At 41.9% G+C, this 17,881-nt stretch overlaps 1 protein-coding gene across 1 annotated transcript in view; it reads right to left on the bottom strand.

Moving 5' to 3' along the window:
* Positions 1 to 17,881, bottom strand: part of iqsec3a (IQ motif and Sec7 domain ArfGEF 3a) — a gene marked incomplete at both ends in the record, with an annotated part of 182,305 nt that overhangs the window by 97,909 nt on the left and 66,515 nt on the right. The window lies entirely within an intron of this gene.

Here is a 17,881-nt window from a genome sequence, read left to right as displayed (position 1 = left end):
TGAAACCGAGGACTTGTCAAATAAACAATGTTTAACTGCTGTACCGACACACTCTCATTCCCCTAATGAAACGGGCTATGGTGACATCTTGGGACAAATGTGACCACTACGTCAAACGTTTGACTGGAAGGGGGTACCTAGGACAGTGGGGTCCAGGCTGGATTCCTTGAGGAGGTTCCAAATGGACCCTTACAGGTCTGTAACTCCGAGAGTGTACAAATGGAAGTGAGTGTACTTACGGGGTCCATTTGTACACTCTCAGAGTTATGGGGGTCCAGGAAATTTGGGGAACCTACACATCTAGAATCTAGGAATAAATAAAGATCCCATTAATTATTGTTAAAGTGCAGCTACAAGTTAGCTAAATAATAATGTAAATAGTACAGTAGTGTAAAACAGTAGTGAAGCATTCAAAATACAAAATAATTGATATTATTGTAATTGTAAATGACATCATGTGATGAATTGGGTTTATCACACGATGTCATTTACAATTACACATCGGATTGGCATAGACTGACATTCACTGATACCGATACCAGCATTTTAGACAGTATAGGCAGCTTTTCCGATACTGGTATCGGTATCGGAACAACTCTAATTGCAATGCAATTGACAAAGACTTTACAGCGGCTCTTCATACTGGGAAGGTATCAGGATTTTGTTTTCAAAGCAGTTTGTTAGTGCTGGTTGTCTCAACTGTTCCAGCTGCTACATTGAATTTAGATTTCTCCATCCTCTGGGAGTGCGAAGCCAATTGCTTGGCAACAATACATCACTTGCTTGTAACCAATTATTGGTTGGTACATTTCTTAGATGGGACTCCACTCGATAAAGTGGAAGAATATTTGGGTCTCTGACTTGATGCTCAACTAATTTATTGACTTGGTGATGAAGTAAAACTGACAGAAAAATACTTCTACTACTTCAAAAACTTTCAAGGAAGACTCCTTAGACAGAGACTAAGAAAATATTTGTATTTTATTTCAACATGCTCATCAAGTGGTCTGTGCTCAAAGTGAAAGCTGCAAAAAAAGTAGCAAATGTTTCGGTCAAAGGATTTTCGTCAGTGCTGTATCTTGGTGATGAAGTAAAAAAACAACAACAAAAAAAACATGTGAATCACAGGATCCACATGGGAACGATGTTGACTTCCATTATAAAATGAGAGTTGTAAGTGTAAAGCATATGAAAAAAAAATTGTGAAGGTACTTCTTTGACCACTGTGCACGAGAAATGTGGCGCTCAATCGTCCAGTGGTTTGAGAGATTAGCTCCGGACACAAAAGAACATGGACACACGCGGACACACGCACGCACACGCACACACACACACACACACACACACACACACACACACACACACACACACAATATAAAGGGTTTAAGTGGTTGAGGATCCCTTGGAAACAAGATGGTTCATCTCAAGGGGTTTTATCACTCTGTGTGTGTTCTCTCTCTGTATACTGCTGTAACCTTGAGCTTCATCATTACTGTTCATTCCCAGTGATACACATCCGGGTATCAGCATCTCAGACTGGTTGTGACCCGTTCTCAGTGCCATTGAGTGAAGCACATAACATTATCCAACAAAATTCAAAGGCCAAAGGGCAGATGACGGGAAAAAATAAACTGAAGCATGTTTCATGATGTAGAGCAAGCATTATGAGAATGCCTCATGTGTTTGTTAAATGGACCAATGAAGGGGGCTGTCGAGGAGGCTTATCTCTTTTTGGGTCGAGTAAGGCTTTGTGTGGAAAAAGTTGTGTCCTAGTGCAATATCCCTCTTGGCTAGTGTTCCAACATGCAGTGTTCCAACAAGAATGACCAACATGAGACATGGACAACACTCTCTCTACAGCACACATTGGCAACATACAACGCGAGGGCCAGACCCGGCCCTTTGAGCAGAATTATGTTACATTATGGGAATTAATTTAACTCAACTCCACTTAATTATTAGTAATGTTTCTATGTATCAGTGAAACAGTCTGCCTTGAGTCCATATTTATAACATGATGCAATATGTGCAATAATGTAAGTGATACAGAACAGCTGTACAAGAAATAAAAAAACAATTGACCCTGTGAAGCAATCTATCATGTCTAACAGATTAACGCAGTTTTAACATAATTCAGCACTATGTGTTTCAATTCAATTGTCCAATGTGTGGCTGTTCAAGGGAGTATGGTCAGAGTATGGTTCCTCTGGGGAAAGAAATGCTGCCCACGCCTGATCTACAGCATCTATACATTTCAGGAATCTCATACAAATTCATCTCTGCAAGTCTGTCTGTCCTCTGCCTATGTCAAGAACCATTAATCCCATTTACTCCACTCTTTGCAGGTGTAGTGCTGAGGACCCAAGGGAGTGCAGTGTGGAGTAAGTCGATCGGGTGAGCAGTTCTCAAGAATGCTGCAACGCGCAGCGATACCGCGGCTCTAAAAAAAAACGCTTCAAGCTGCATTTCTGGGGGGCCAGGCAACAGTGACACTGTAGAATCAGCCATGCATGCTACACGGTCACTACATGGTGTAGAATAATTATACATGATACTACATCGTTATTATGGTTGTTTATATCTAACCTTTATATTTTACCATCACTTATAGTACTTATATAATACATTATGATATGACATGATATTTGGCAGCCTGTAGCAGCCAAGATGTCTCAGCTAGGCCTGATAGCTAAGTTACAGCCTATTTGTTATGGTTCAGCTTGTCCTGGTAGCAGCTAGAGTATAACTATGGTCTGAGCCCTGTGCTCGTTGGGCAGAACTACCGTACCACCGAACTGGGTGTTATTGTACTTCCCCCCATGATATCATGTACAGTAAAGCATAACCATCACCACCTAGAATATTGTCTCCGACTCCTATTGCCTCATCAATTACTGATTAATCCAGAATTCCACGACAATGGCAGATGGACGCCGGTGTCCGTTTGTGCTGATGCGTGATGTAGCCACCGACAGGCAGATAGCTACGTATAGTATGTAGCTAATATAGCTCGTTTCAGATATATGTGGTCTTTGTTTGGTTATTAGTGCGCTTAGGAACCGATAAACAGAACCGGACATCGCTTATTTGCATGGGTATTCGGCACATTCTGGATTTGGTTCAATTAAATTAAATTTTATTTAAGTGTCAAATCACAACAAGTTGTCTAAAGACACTTCACATGTAGTGCAGAGAGCCGACATTGTCCCACCCTGAGTAAGGAATTTTTGCGACAGAGGCAACAAAAAACTCCCCCTTAACTGGAAGAGACTTCAGGCAGACCCAGGCTTTACGGCGGGCGACCATCTGCCTCGACCGTGTCAGAGGGGGAAGAGAAAGAGAGCGAAGGAGAGACAGAGAGAGAAACAGGGAGGGAGATACAAACAAATTCAATTTCTTCTTATAACCTAATTTTGGTATCAAAGCCTATACTGCACTAGTGGAATCAGAGAGGAGGATGTGAAGGATACATCCTCAGGCATCGCTATCAGCCTTTTCATGTTCATTGATTTGCCTCAAAGATTCTTTTCATTTTGGTAGCATTTTGTAAATAATTTGCAAATCCCTTCATTTGGCTGTTCTCTGCTGATGCACACGGGGAAACGGCTCAAAAAGCTTTGAAGCTCGTGGTTTCCTGCTGTAATTAAGACTTCTCAAGGGTCCGCATATCCATGGAAGCTGAAATACAATTATATGTAAATGAAAAGATACAGCCAAATCCTGTCTTTGTTTATCTCTAAACATTCTGGCATTGATTCTTCTCTCATCTTCTATACACAGTGATACTGTGAATGTAATCCAGGATCCAGATTGACTGTATTCTCTCTTCCTTGACAACTGTTTTGACTGTGGTCTCTAATAATATTATTAAGATCAAAAATAGTACAAAACTAGTTTTCTCCCTTATTATTGGAGGTGGTGATATGGCTAAGCCAAACCACTGAGGGTCTGTACTATACAGTCTGAACAGTGTGCGACATTGAGGTTCCGTAGTATACAGTATGAACAGTCCAGGACGTTGACACTTTAGTTCACAGGGGTCTTCAACATTTTGCAGCCCAAGGACCCCTAAGCTGAGACAGAGATGAAGCAGAGACCCCCCACTACATATTGGGTTCATGTTAAATGTGTATTTTCAGACATTTAACGCCTTAAACCCTCAATACTTTCTAAACTTCACCTTTGGCTCGTTACTTGGTCTGCTCTGTGAAAATAGCCGATCCACAGACGCGTTGTGAGCTTGTAGATCTGCTATTTTCGGCTAAAGTCCCCCCCCCCCCCCCCAGAATAGGGATGTGATGGTTCAAGTGGTTAATGTAAAAATGTAAAAAAATATAGTCCCTATCACACAAAGATTTGGTAGCCCCCCTGCAGTATCTCTGTGGACCCCTAGGGGTCCCGGACCCCTGGTTTAGTACACAGTAGTCTCTAGTATATATACAGCCTGAAAAGGAATTGGTCAGGTCGGAGTGGAGCTGGGTATCCAAGCTTCCACGGCTAGCAGTGACTTTTCCTCCAAAAACAGCGACGTACAGTAAGGTAAGGTCAGTGAAGATGCATCATGAATAAATCTATTTAATGCCCAAAACTGCAGAGACAAGAGAAAAGCAACGGGGGAAGAAAACTGACAGAGAGAGAGAGAGAGAGAGAGAGACTGATAGTCTGAAAGGAAATGCAGTGAGTCTGCTCAATGCAATGCACAACCATCAGTTATGTCTGTCTTCTGCATGCGCGTGTGCACGTACGTGCGTGCGTGCGTGCGCGCGCGCGTGTGTGTGCGGCTACGTCTCTGTGTGTTGTGTATGTGCACATTCCCCACATTGGTTATGTAACAGTCTTTATACTGTATGTGGTTCCTCTCATGGAATAAGAAAATAAAATCTCATGACTGAAAAAGAGTTGCCAGATTATGCGAGAGAGATAAGCACCCAGGTCTTTGAAAACAAGCCCAAGAAGCGGCAAAGGCCACATGAGCACTTTAAACCTAATACACATGGGCTATTTGAAAAAAGCCGATCTACAAGCTCACAACGTGTTGCGAGCTTGTTGATCTGTGATTTAAATTAAAAAAAATCTTGAAAGAAAAGTGCAAATCTGGTACGGGGGCACAAAATAATACCAGATGGGGGTATAATAATACCTATTCATTTGGGGGTCCTTGACATGAAAATGCTTTTTCATGTCGGCCAACCACCAATATTTACAAGCTATACTTTACAGAAAAACAAGCCCAAAGTCACTTTTAATAAGCAGACGTGGCAACACCGCACTGAAACCTTTTGTCAGGCCCAAGTCCTAATCTGTGAATTGTGACACAGCGTGAACGTTTTTTTCTTCCTACACACTTAGCATAAGTTATGATGTTTAGGTAAATCGTTCTAAACCTATGTTCGTGTTTTTCTACACAGAAATTACAGATTGAGGCTTTAACCTTTTGCCTTTATGACATTTTTAGGGCTAACATTAGGGTTTTATGGAAGATGCTTCTGATCATGTATTCTATCGCTAATTTGAACACTTCAAATACTCTTTAATCTTAAAATAACGAATAGCCGAAAATAGACAATCCACAAGCCCACAACACGTCGCGCTGCGACGTGTTGTGAGCTTGTAGATCGGCTACTTTCGGTGCACGATCAACATGCTGGCTATATACGGAATCCAAAATGACTGAAATCAGTCGTGGCGACAGAGAACTTCAGTGCAATGCTTGGAAGGTTCACATTCCCTTAACGTTAGAAGAGTATATTTGCTGGCATAAAGTCTCATGCGCACCACCTTCTAAAATGGAGTTTGTATGAATTATGAATGGTGAAAAAAAAGCTCTTCGACTTGTCACTCGCTAAACAGGTTCTGAGCAGAAAATAGACCTGCCTGTATCAGAGACACAAAAACTGCACCTTTCAGGAGCAGATTGAAAGTATTTCACTTACAGCATTGATATGTGAAGAATTAGGCCTACTCTAAAAGGCTAAGCGGACTGGATTTTTTTATTTTTTTCATAAAGTAATGCCCGTCTTATGACATAATATATATCAAAAATTATCTACATATTTACACATACAGTACTTCTTCAGAAAGGAACACTCAGGTCAAAGTAGGTTTAACCATTTGTTGCAACAAATGGAATACAGTGAAACTTGCCGTTAATGGCTCCGCTCTTTGAGATGTTCCCTAAATTTTGCCAAGCAGCATGCTAAGCAAAATCAGGGAACGCTGATTTTTGGGAATCAGGGAACTCTGAACTATAAGGTGGAGGCTGGGGTGGTGGAGGCAAGCTTTTACCATCAGCAGCAGCAGCAGCAGCAGCAGCAGCAGAGTGGCAGCAATTGAGAAGCAAAGATCCAGTGAAGCAGGGAGCCATATTTATATTATTTATAGTTTTGTTGAGGGAATGAGGTGTGATTGGTATGTAGGAAAGTGTGGCTGATTGAAAGCAATCAGCAGACTGACAGCTGATTACAGCTGAGGCATTATGCGACTTCCGCGTCTTGCACGAACTACCGCTACGCTTCATTATGTGTAAATATGTAGTAAATGTGTTTGTTTTTTATTGAACTTTCTCCTCCTCTTCCTCTTGGCCCCCCTTCTTCTTCTTCCCTTATGAAGGGGAGCTAAAATAGCCGTAATACAAGCTCACATCATATTGCTTCGAGGTTCACTGGTGAGACATTACAAATGGGGGGCTTCCAACATCCCAATGGTCCGAAGAATGTTAGGTTAGTGTGAGGATAGGGTTACGCTTGGTTCATGTATAATGCGCGCCATCGGACCAATGGTACTTGGGAACAACGACTAATGGCATGGAGGCACATAGACAAGTCAACCTGTGTGCCTTGGGAATTTGTGAAAGCCACCCATTATTACTGCAATATATATTGTCTACGTCGAGTGGAAACCTGATGTCCAAAACTGTTAAAAAAAGCATCAAAAGTTCAGATCTGCAAGCTCTATCATGCTTGTAGATCTGCTACTTTTGATGCTTTTGTGTGACACTGCAGTAGGATCAAGTGGGGCGGTAATTTACAAAAAAACACAAAAAGTTAGAATATGGAGATGAGGTTTCTGCCTGACAGTAATAATATACAATATATAATATATCAGCACTTTGGGCGAAATAATTTCCCCATACAGATGCAAATCCTATACCGTAAAAATATATATATTTTAACCACTTCAACCTGGCGTCCCTATTATGGGCACGCTTTTGTCATGCCCAATTTTTTTTATTTAAAATAAAAAACATGATGGGAAAATAGCTACAAGCTCACAGCATGTCACATTAAGATAGGTTGTGAGCTGGAACTGTAGATCTGCTATATTCGCTATTTTTGAAAATGGCGCGGGGAACAATAGTGGAAAAAATACTGAGTGGAAGTACAGTATCACTTGCATATTCCCAATGCAGCGTGTGAGTTCTTGCAGTTACCATTTTGGGGCCCAACATCTCGTATCCTGGTTCAACATAAGCCATAAGCCTCTCATCCCCCTCATCTTTCCAAAAGATAGATGGCTGCACATCCGTGAAGATCATTTTGACAATCAACCTAGTCACGCTTTCTTGCCAAAGTTTTGTCGCATACATTTGTTCAAAGTGAGAGCCCTGTATTGATGTTTGCTGTGAAGTAGTCAGGCTTGAACTGATTATAATCACCTCCACTAGCATCACCAGATGTCCCCGTCGAGTGTTTTAATCTGCTCACATTGTGAGCTTGTAGATCTGCTATTTTCAAAGAGCCAAAGTATATATACTGTAGGGCTGAAATGGTTAATGTATCTTTTGTAATAATAAAAACAATCTAAAAAGTGACTAGTAACTGAAGTTTCCAAATAATTGCAGTGGAGTAAACAGTACAATATTTGCCTCTGAGATGTAGTGGAGTAGAAGTAAAAGTATAGAAAATGTAAAATATTAAAAAAAATGTTACATAAGTACTGTACTTGAGTACATTACTTTACACCACTGGCTGTTGGGGGTAAACCACCTCTCTATCACAAAGTTACATACAGTATGCCCATGTTATCATGTGAGAGATTACTAGTATTTTCTGTTTAAATCGATAGATTTAGATTTTGCTTAAGGTTCACCAGTTTACGATTTTTGTTATCGTTTAAACATTTCAAAGTAGCAGGTGACAGTACAGTAGATTTATGCAGCACTAATGATAAGGTATGTGTGTGTGTGTGTGTGTGTGTGTGTGTGTGTGTGTGTGTGTGTGTGAAACAGCTCCTCTGTTGTACTGTAATGAATGACTACTCCTCTCCCTGTCATTTGTTCTTGAATATCAAATCCCTCCATCCTCTCATCCATATTCGTCAAGCTTCCACTTATCCTCTTTCTTTCTAACACGCTTTGACTGGCTCCCCGCCCTGCTCTCTCTCTCTCTCTCTCTCTCTCTTTCTTCCAGGTGAGAATATAGAGTGTCAGTGTGACAGACGAGGTGGAGATGGGCCTTCTTGGACACCGGCTGACAATCTCCTCCTCTCTCTCTCTCTGTCTGTCTGTCTATAAATCTCTCTCTCTCCCTCTCCCTCTCCCTCTCCCCCTCTCCCTCTCCCTCTCTCTCTCTCTCTCTCCCTCTCTCTCTCTCTCTCTCTCTCTCTCTCTCTCTCTGCATACTAATGGCGCACCACGTCACATGCATGCCAGTCACTATGGGTCCAGGCTGGCTGTGAGACGTGATGTAATTGGTTGAACTTGCAAGATTCTCTTTTTAATCAAATCTCCTTGAGCTTCCTGGGTGTGTTTTACAGATGTTATATCTCTGTCATTGTTATTTAGTCACAAGCTCTTGTTAATATTTTTGTGAGACACTGGAGTATGACAAAGAAGGGCATTCAAAATTTACAGGAAAAAAAAGAAGAAGAAGAAACATACACATTTGGAATATGGATACACATGGTTTCGGACGGACAGCGACGGAGACCAAGAATGAGGATGAACCAAACCCATTTTTTTTGTTTACTTCCTCGTACGACGGCACCGTGCAATAACAGCCGGTCGTGATGTGTTGTGAGCTTGTAGATCTGCTATTTTCCCACATTTATTTTTTATGGTTTGCCTATAATGACATGCCCAAGGGACGCCCGGTTGAAAGTGGTTAATAATGCAGTGTACATTATGCCTATAGTGCTAAATGACAGTTTCCCCCTGACGAGTAATAGATGAAGATGCATGGAGGCGTGGCTGCACTCATAGGGCTGCAGAGATTTTTCATACGCACAGCGAAACGCAACTGCTGGAGAGAGCATGTGTCCTTGACACTTTGCAGCACTGCAGTTAAGTGACATAAAATGTGACTGTCCTGACTATGAATGTGTAGAGCGTGCGCGTATGCGTGCGCGTGCGCATGCGCACGTGTGCGTGTGTGTGTGTGTATGTGTGTGTGTGTGTGTGTGTGTGTGCATAGGCAATTTTTGCCTCTGCCAGCAGGGGGGGCAAAGGAAACATATTAACATATATGTTTTTATAAATGCAACATATATGTTTATCATACAGTATATGTGACATATTCGAAAATGGCCGCCTGCATGTATGTCTCTACATATAATGTACATATATATATCCATATATGTGGCATATATGTGGACATATATAAGCTACAGTATATATGAGACATATTTCCTATATATCCACATATGAACCTGAATATGGCATATAGGCAGCATATATTCTGCATATACTTGCCATATATTGGCAAAAACATTGCCAATATGTGTGCGTGTGCGTGTGCGTGTGCGTGTGTGTGTGTGACAATCCATAGAGCAATTTTGAGATAACTTGTAGTAAAGTGGTGGACGGAGAGACAACCGGTATGGCTGTCCTTGAAGCCCCTCCAAAGTCTATACAGTATATAGTACTTAGTTGACCGGGCTCAATACTAGGTCAACTCCTTTTTATTTGCCTCTACACTAGGGGTGTGCCGATATATCGTCCCACGATATATCGCGATACATTTTCGTGACGATATGTATCGTTTTGGGGAAAAAAAAATCGTAAAAAAAAAAAAAAAAGTGCGTATCGTATCGTATCGAAATCGTATCGAAGTTGTGAGCCAAATATCGTATCGTATCGTTTGGTGAAATTAGTGTATCGGCACACCCCTACTCTACACCAAATATCCAATAGCTTGTAAGCTTGTAGATCGGCTATGTTGGGTGAATGTTCATCCCAGAAAATCCAACACGACTCAACGTTGCATCTCGTGTCTGTCGGGTGGAAACCTCATACGTCCAAAACTGTTACTTTTCAGGATTCAAATTCAAAAATAGCAAAAGTAGCAGATCTACAAGCTTGTAGATCTGCTACTTTTGATGCTTTTGTGTGACGCTGTAGTATGACCAAGAGGGGGCGTTAATTTACGGGGGGAAAAAAACGAAATGTTAAAACATGGAGATAGGAGGTTTCTGCCTGACATCAACGATATTTTCCTGGTCCCCTTCAGCGTTGTATGTCTCCATAAATGCCTTGGTGCACCCTGTGGATTCCACAGTTCCACAGGCCCTGCAGCCACATCGCAGTTTGACTCCAGATGAACAGTCGTTAAGATGCATTTCTACTCCCTGATGGTGGAAGCATGTGAACAAAGTGAAAGATGCTGTTTTGGAACTCGAACCAGACTGATGCCAGATGTCTGGGTGCAGATCCAGATTTTGGAGATTCCTACCTAGACCACCGATGGATGTTTTGACCAGTGGTGGAAAAAGTACTACATTTTTTACTTTTACTTTACTTTACTTTTTTAGTAGTAAAAGTATCAATACTGCAATATAGCAGTGGTGGAAAAAGTACTCAAATTCTTTACTTAAGTAAAAGTACCAATACTGCAATATAAAAATACTCTGTTACAAGTAAAAGTCCAGAATTCAAAAATTACTTGAGTAAGAGTACAAAAGTATTGGCATCAAAATGTACTTAAAGTACCACAAGTAAAAGTACTAAATAATAATAATTAAAGTTCTCAAATAAATGTAGTGGAGTAAAAGTACAATATTTGCCTCTGAGATGTAGTGGAGTAGAAGTAAAAGTATTGAAAATTGGAAATACTCAAGTAAAGTACAAATACCTCAACATTGTACTTAAGTACAGTACTTAAGTAAATGTACTTAGTTGCTTTCCACCACTGCAATATAGAAATACTCTGTTACAAGTAAAAGTCCGGAATTCTAAATGTACTTGAGTAAAATACAAAAGTAAAAGTAAATGTACTTCGTTACTTTCCACCACTGGTTTGACAGATGTTTTGTCAAAAAGTGCAACGTTTTCTACTCAGTTACATTTAACTCGTAAGGAAACAAATGCAATGAACACAAATACATTTTTGAAAGATAAAAAATAAACACAAACTGAAATTAATCGTAGAAAACACGACCCATGAAAACAGGTCTGCTACCCAAAATGGGGGCCGCAATCCTATGTCTGGGACCCTGAGCTAGAGTCAGTCTGTTGGCTGGCCCAGACCCGTTGAGATCTGTACAAAAATAAGCGTTAGTTCATGCAGGGCACGAGTTATACACGCCTCAGCTGTAATCGGCTGTCAGTCTGCTGATTACTTTCAATCAGCCACGCTTTTCTACACACCAATCACACCTCATTCCCTCAACAAGGCGGTCTGCTTAAATATGGTTCCCTCCTACACTGGATATCTGCTTTTCAATGGCTGCCACACACTGCTGCTTCTGGCAAAGCTTGCCTCCACCACCCCAGCCTCCACCTAGCATTACTCAAACTGAATGTTAAAACTGAAATTCATGTGTGCATGGCTCTAAAGGAAACTGAAATTCAATGGTTGCATGTCTCTAAACTGAATCCAATGTTTTATTGCTTTAAAGATGCAGTTCACACATCCAAAGTGTGGTTTACAGCGGCGGACTGGCCATTTGGCGTACTTGCCCGGTGGGCCGCTGGGCCAGTGGGCCGCTGGGCCACAAAAAAAAATTATTTGTTTTTATATTTTTGCTCCCGTTTTCAGATTATTACGGTCATTTCCGGGTCGCGCGGCCCAATTATTAGTTACGTTAATGTTTGGGCTGGGATGCTTTCCAGCAGGGGCCTCAGTGCGGCTGCAGAGTTCATGTGCAGGGCTGGGCTGAAACAGTGAAACAGTCCGGCCCTGGTGGTTTAATTGTCAGAAAAACGAATCTCTGTTCGATTAAACGACATGCTAATAATTTACCCCAACCCCAAAATGTTCCTAAATTAACTCTATGGGATCTCAAACTTTGCCCTATCTGTACCCTCACTTAGAATTCCAGGATCTATTAATTGTGCCACTATGCCACGCCAGTATACAGGCGTAAGAACAACCCCTCATAATATGCTAATATGCCACATCCCTGGAAATAACATGTCCATAAATAAATAAATTATAATAATAATAAATAAGTTATAAATGAATTGCAATGTAAATATTGTAACCTTGTTTTGCCATAATGTTACAATGTAGGCAGTGATAAAGGTTGTGTTCTGTGCAAGCTTTACTAGAATAGTAACAGTGCACGTCATGTTGTTACATTGGCCATTGACTGAGCCTAGAGAAGGAAAGTCACTTGGAGCCTGTGTTCCAACACAATCACAGCCGACAACGAGTCGTGCACACACGCACGCGCACACACGCGCACACACACACACACACACACACACACACACACACACACACACACACACACACACACACACACACACACACACACACACACACACACACACACACACACACACACACACACACACACACACACACACACACACACACACACACACACACGTACGTGGGCGAGCAACCGTTATTTATACAACGAGATGGCTTGGCAGAATCTAGATACCATTCAATTATACACAGCGATCTGCCAACTACATTCTTTCATGTGCTTTTGTTTACTTCATGGTTTACTACATGGTTTGCTTCCTGTCATATGGGTGGGTCTGTTGTCCAATCAGAGGCTGAATAGCCAGATACATTATGCAACGCATTGCAGCCACCGTGAGGCACGCTATGTATATTCAAGCCTTTGAAGAGGACGTGACTGGCCTGTCCCTGATGATGTGACATGATACCTGAGTCATGTGTCACGTCCCACACCTGCTTCCAGGTCTCAAGGCCAGTTTTTGATTTTCATAGATAAGCTTTAAAAAAAAATTTAAACACTCAAAAAACATGATTTGTGTGGAGTCCGTCTTTAACGCATTCACCGCCAAGGCGCCAACTACGTAGATCTACGTTCGTTCAGATCCAACCGTTGACCGCCAGTCACGTAGATCTACGTGATTCAAAAAACGTTTTGGGGGGGGGGGGGATTCCAGAAGAGGGCGCTCTTGTGGAACGCAACTTAGGAATGATCCCACGACTCTCCTATAGAAGGAATCAACGGATGTGATGTCATCTCAAAAAACGTCACTTCCGTCCCGCTCCAATGATGGGATTTGGAGAAAAACACTTCTAGCTCTGATTATTATTTTTGGGTGGAAACCAGCCATTTTCAACGCGCAATCGCTCTAAAATGGCCGATCAATCCACTGTTCCAGTGGATTGACGGTACGCTCCACCACCCCACGGACACTTTTTGGTTACATCTGCGTGCACGTTGTGACTTCTGCGGCGCTCCATAGATCGTCAAAACAGGTAAAAAAACGCTGGCAGCGTGTGTTAAGGTTAACTGCATTCAAGTTTGCATTACTCAAGTTAATCCGATTAAATGTCTTGCTATGGGCGCGCTCTTGTAAACCTGTGGGTATTTTGCATAGTGTTTTGCTTAGCATGCTGCTTAGTCAAATTTTAAAGAGCGGAGCCATTAACGCCAAGTTTAACTGTATTCCATTTGTTGCAATAAATGGTTAATTCTAATGATGACGTGAGTGTCCCTGACTGAACCAACAGAGGGTCTTTGGGTCAGTGAGTAAACAGATGACGTCAAACCACGGGACACCCAGACTGTGGCTGTAATGAGAACTCAGCTAGCTCTCCAGCTCACCGTGACTTTCAGTCACCTTGCACCTGCACAGTTTTTTGCAGTGTCATCAGCGCAGAGCCTCACAGCACAGATTAAATATGGAAGACTTGTGACCGTTAGGTTCAGAGGTTCTCTCCTCTGGCGGTCCACACCCAAAGAGCCACGGAACACCAGTTCACTGGTGGAGAAATAGCAGAAATGGGCATATTCCTGGAGGTACAGGGAGGGTAATGTATGGACCCGGGGGCAGAGTTGGGGAATATATCAGGTGCGGTGCCCGAGCACCACTAAACACAGATCAACAGCAGGGATATTAAATTGAACTTTGGGGATGGGGGCTTACCAAAAAGGGGGTGATAGACAGAGAAAATATTATAGGTTTTTTTCCGCCTTGAATGGACATTTTTTTCTGGTTTCACAAGTTATTACAAAACTTGTGAAACTGTTTTTTTTAATTCTGTAATAAAATGAACAGCGTAGCTGTGAGGTGGAATTACCGTAATATCCATAGGTTATCAGGTCATCGTCCCCACAAACAGACCTCTAGTAGGCTAATACAGATTTATATGGAAACGCTTCCGTACACGTCACCGATTGTCCTTGTAAAGGTATTAGTTATTATAATGCATAAATGAAGACAAAGGATTTTAGTGCTGCGTGCGCCGAGGTGCCGACAGGATAGACAGACAGACAGACAGACAGACAGACAGACAGACAGATACGTATATGAGCGTCCACTATAAGTCAATCTCACATTTATAAATTAACACAGAGGATTTGTGTGCAGTGTGGCGTGTGCTGAGGTGAGAGAGAGGCGAGTCAGACAGACAGACAGACAGGTGGTCCCTGGCACCAATTATAATTTCAAATGGGGGGGCGTGGACAAATGCATATTAATCTGGGGGTCCATGACATGAAAATGTTTGAGAACCACTGGTTTAAACAACATTTAGGAAGCAAGACCAAATAAGCAGTCCAAAGTCCAAAAAAAACTGCAACCCGCAACTACCAATATTTAATACAAGCAACTTTACAGAAAAACAAGCCCAAAGTCGCTTTTAATAAGCAGACTTGGCAACACTGATCACAACCAAGCCAGCTCATCCTAACACTCATCCATTTCCAAATTGGTAGAAAGAAAACTCAAGCCCTGTGTTTGTACAGAGACGCATGCTGCATGCTTCTTTTCACCCAAAATGCACTGCCATCCTTTCTGCTGAAGCCATCATTTGTCCTCTTTTCAGTTAACTATGTCATCTTGGAACAAAATAGCATGAAGAAAGATTCAGCGAGCCATGGGGTGCACTGCTAACGTGGGCAACTGCAAATGCAAGGTCAAGTTCAATTCATTTTCCTCACTCTTGACTGTGTCATTAAAGTGTATCGTAGGCCTACATGATTACACTTCCATCTCTCCATTAGTGAAGCCAGACCCCCACGTTAACCTCTCAAAAATATACCAGATTTATGAAATAAATAGATACATAAATGAATACAAATTATAATTGTATAATTTGTGTTTTTCCTTTTCTTTTGTCCCTGCACCACAGTCTTTCTAAAGCGAGACTTCCGGTGGAGTGCATTCAAGACAATCACGTTGCATAGTGTTCTCTCACTATGCTCAGCTCTCAGCTATTAAAATACACAATTGAGAGCAAGTCCCATAGGCGGACCCGCAGCTAAAAACTGTACCACTCGTCGATATCATAACATAATAAAAAAGGTACGAAAAACGTTGGGCGAAATTATCCTTTAGTTTATTACATTCGCACCTAATAATAAGCCAGAAATACAAATGCCCGATTTAAAGTGATTATGGCCTCATGGTTAGAGTCCGCCCTGAGATTGGGAAGTCGGAGTTCGATTCCTCAGCCGGGTCAAACCCAAAGACGGTGTAAAAATGGGAGCCAATGGAAGGCCTCCCTGCTTAGCACTCAGCATCAGCATCGTGCAGTGGTGTAATGGTGATTTAGTTTTTTTTAACTGTCAGTGAAAGATAAGCAGTGTGAAGAGAGTCTACTGGGAGACGATGGGGTATGAGTGTGTAGATATATGAGATGTGCTGCATTATGAATCAATGCAGCCACGCAGAACGGGATGCAGAATATATGAGGGAGAGAGGGAGAGAGAGAGAGAGAGAGAGAGAGAGAGGGGGAGAGAGAGAGAGAGAGAGAGAGAGAGAGAGAGAGAGAGAGAGAGAGAGAGAGAGAGAGAGAGAGAGAGAGAGAGAGAGCTAGGAGTAGTGTCCCTCAGGGATCTATGCTAGTGTCGTTTCATTTTTCTGTTATTTGTGGGGGAAAGCTTTTGCTGGAAATAGCAGACCGACAAGCTCTCAACGCGTCGCAGTGTTTCATCTGCTATTTTCACAGACTATCTGCCCCAGAATAAAGACAATAAGCATCAAGTGGTTAAACACTACAGATGTTTGTATGTGTAGAATGTAAAAAAAAAAAGAGTAAAACAAAAACTGTCCCTATCCCAAACCCAGTTGGGCGACAAACACTCCCCCTAATGTCAAAGTGACATGATACCATTTTTAGGGTACGCGCGCACACACAGTAGACACAAACATACTGAGTGGAGGTTCAAGTATAGAGACTTAGCAAGCCTCTTACGTTCTTTAATATTAGGTATTGAACTGGGTGTGTGTGTGTGTGTGTGTGTGTGTGTGTGTGTTTGTGCGCGCGCGCACGCACAGTCTGTCTACTGTATCTGTCTATCTGCCTGTGTGTCTATCTGCCTTTGTGTGTGTGTGTGTGTGTGCGTGCGTGCGTGTGTGCATGTGTGCGTGTGTGTGCGTGGGTGCGTGCGTGCGTGCGCGTGCGCGTGCGCGTGCGCGTGCGCCCCTGTTAGACTGTGACTGTCTGGCTGCCTGTTTGTTTATTTGTTCCTTTGTGTGCAAGCATGCGTGACAGTCATGCGTGTGTATTTGTGTGAGTTATGTACACATGCCCGGTGTCACTCTAAATAATCTGATTGGCCTTGTAGACCGAGCTCAGAATGACAAACTAGCCAACCTGTGGCAGCCTCCGAGTAACAAATCTTCACAGATTGCATCTTCGCTAGGATCAAAGGCATTTATCTGAATTTATCCTCCTTAATCAACAGACGAAAAGACACACATCCCTATTCTTGTCCTGCTCAAGGTCATAAGATCAACACAACCTCCTACAGGGATTTGGTGCTGTCAGGTGGGTAACCGAAACGCTCGACCCAGTGGTTCTTGTATTCATTTTACTGAGGTTAAAGTTAGGAATAAGGTTAGGTTTAGGCATAGTTTTACTGAGGTTACGTTTAGGAATAAGGTTAGGTTTAGGCATAGTTTTACTGAGGTTACGTTTAGGAATAAGGTTAGGTTTAGGCATAGTTTTACTGAGGTTACATTCAGGAATAAGGTTAGGTTTAGGCATAGTTTTACTGAGGTTATGTTTAGGAATAAGGTTAGGTTTAGGCATAGTTTTACTGAGGTTACATTCAGGAATAAGGTTAGGTTTAGGCATAGTTTTACTGAGGTTACGTTTAGGAATAAGGTTAGGTTTAGGCATAGTTTTACTGAGGTTACGTTTAGGAATAAGGTTAGGTTTAGGCATAGTTTTACTGAGGTTACATTCAGGAATAAGGTTAGGTTTAGGCATAGTTTTAGTGAGGTTACCTTTAGGAATAAGGTTAGGTTTAGGCATAGTTTTACTGAGGTTACATTCAGGAATAAGGTTAGGTTTAGGCATAGTTTTACTGAGGTTACGTTTAGGAATAAGGTTAGGTTTAGACATAGTTTTACTGAGGTTACGTTTAGGAATAAGGTTAGGTTTAGACATAGTTTTACTGAGGTTACGTTTAGGAATAAGGTTAGGTTTAGACATAGTTTTACTGAGGTTACGTTCAGGAATAAGGTTAGGTTTAGACATAGTTTTACTGAGGTTACGTTCAGGAA

This window comes from Gymnoscopelus braueri, assembly GCF_963280865.1.
Source record: "Gymnoscopelus braueri genome assembly, chromosome: 23".
Classification (NCBI taxonomy): Eukaryota; Metazoa; Chordata; class Actinopteri; order Myctophiformes; family Myctophidae; genus Gymnoscopelus; species Gymnoscopelus braueri.
Note: the sequence above shows the minus strand (reverse complement) of the source record. Positions and strands in the feature narration are given on the sequence as shown.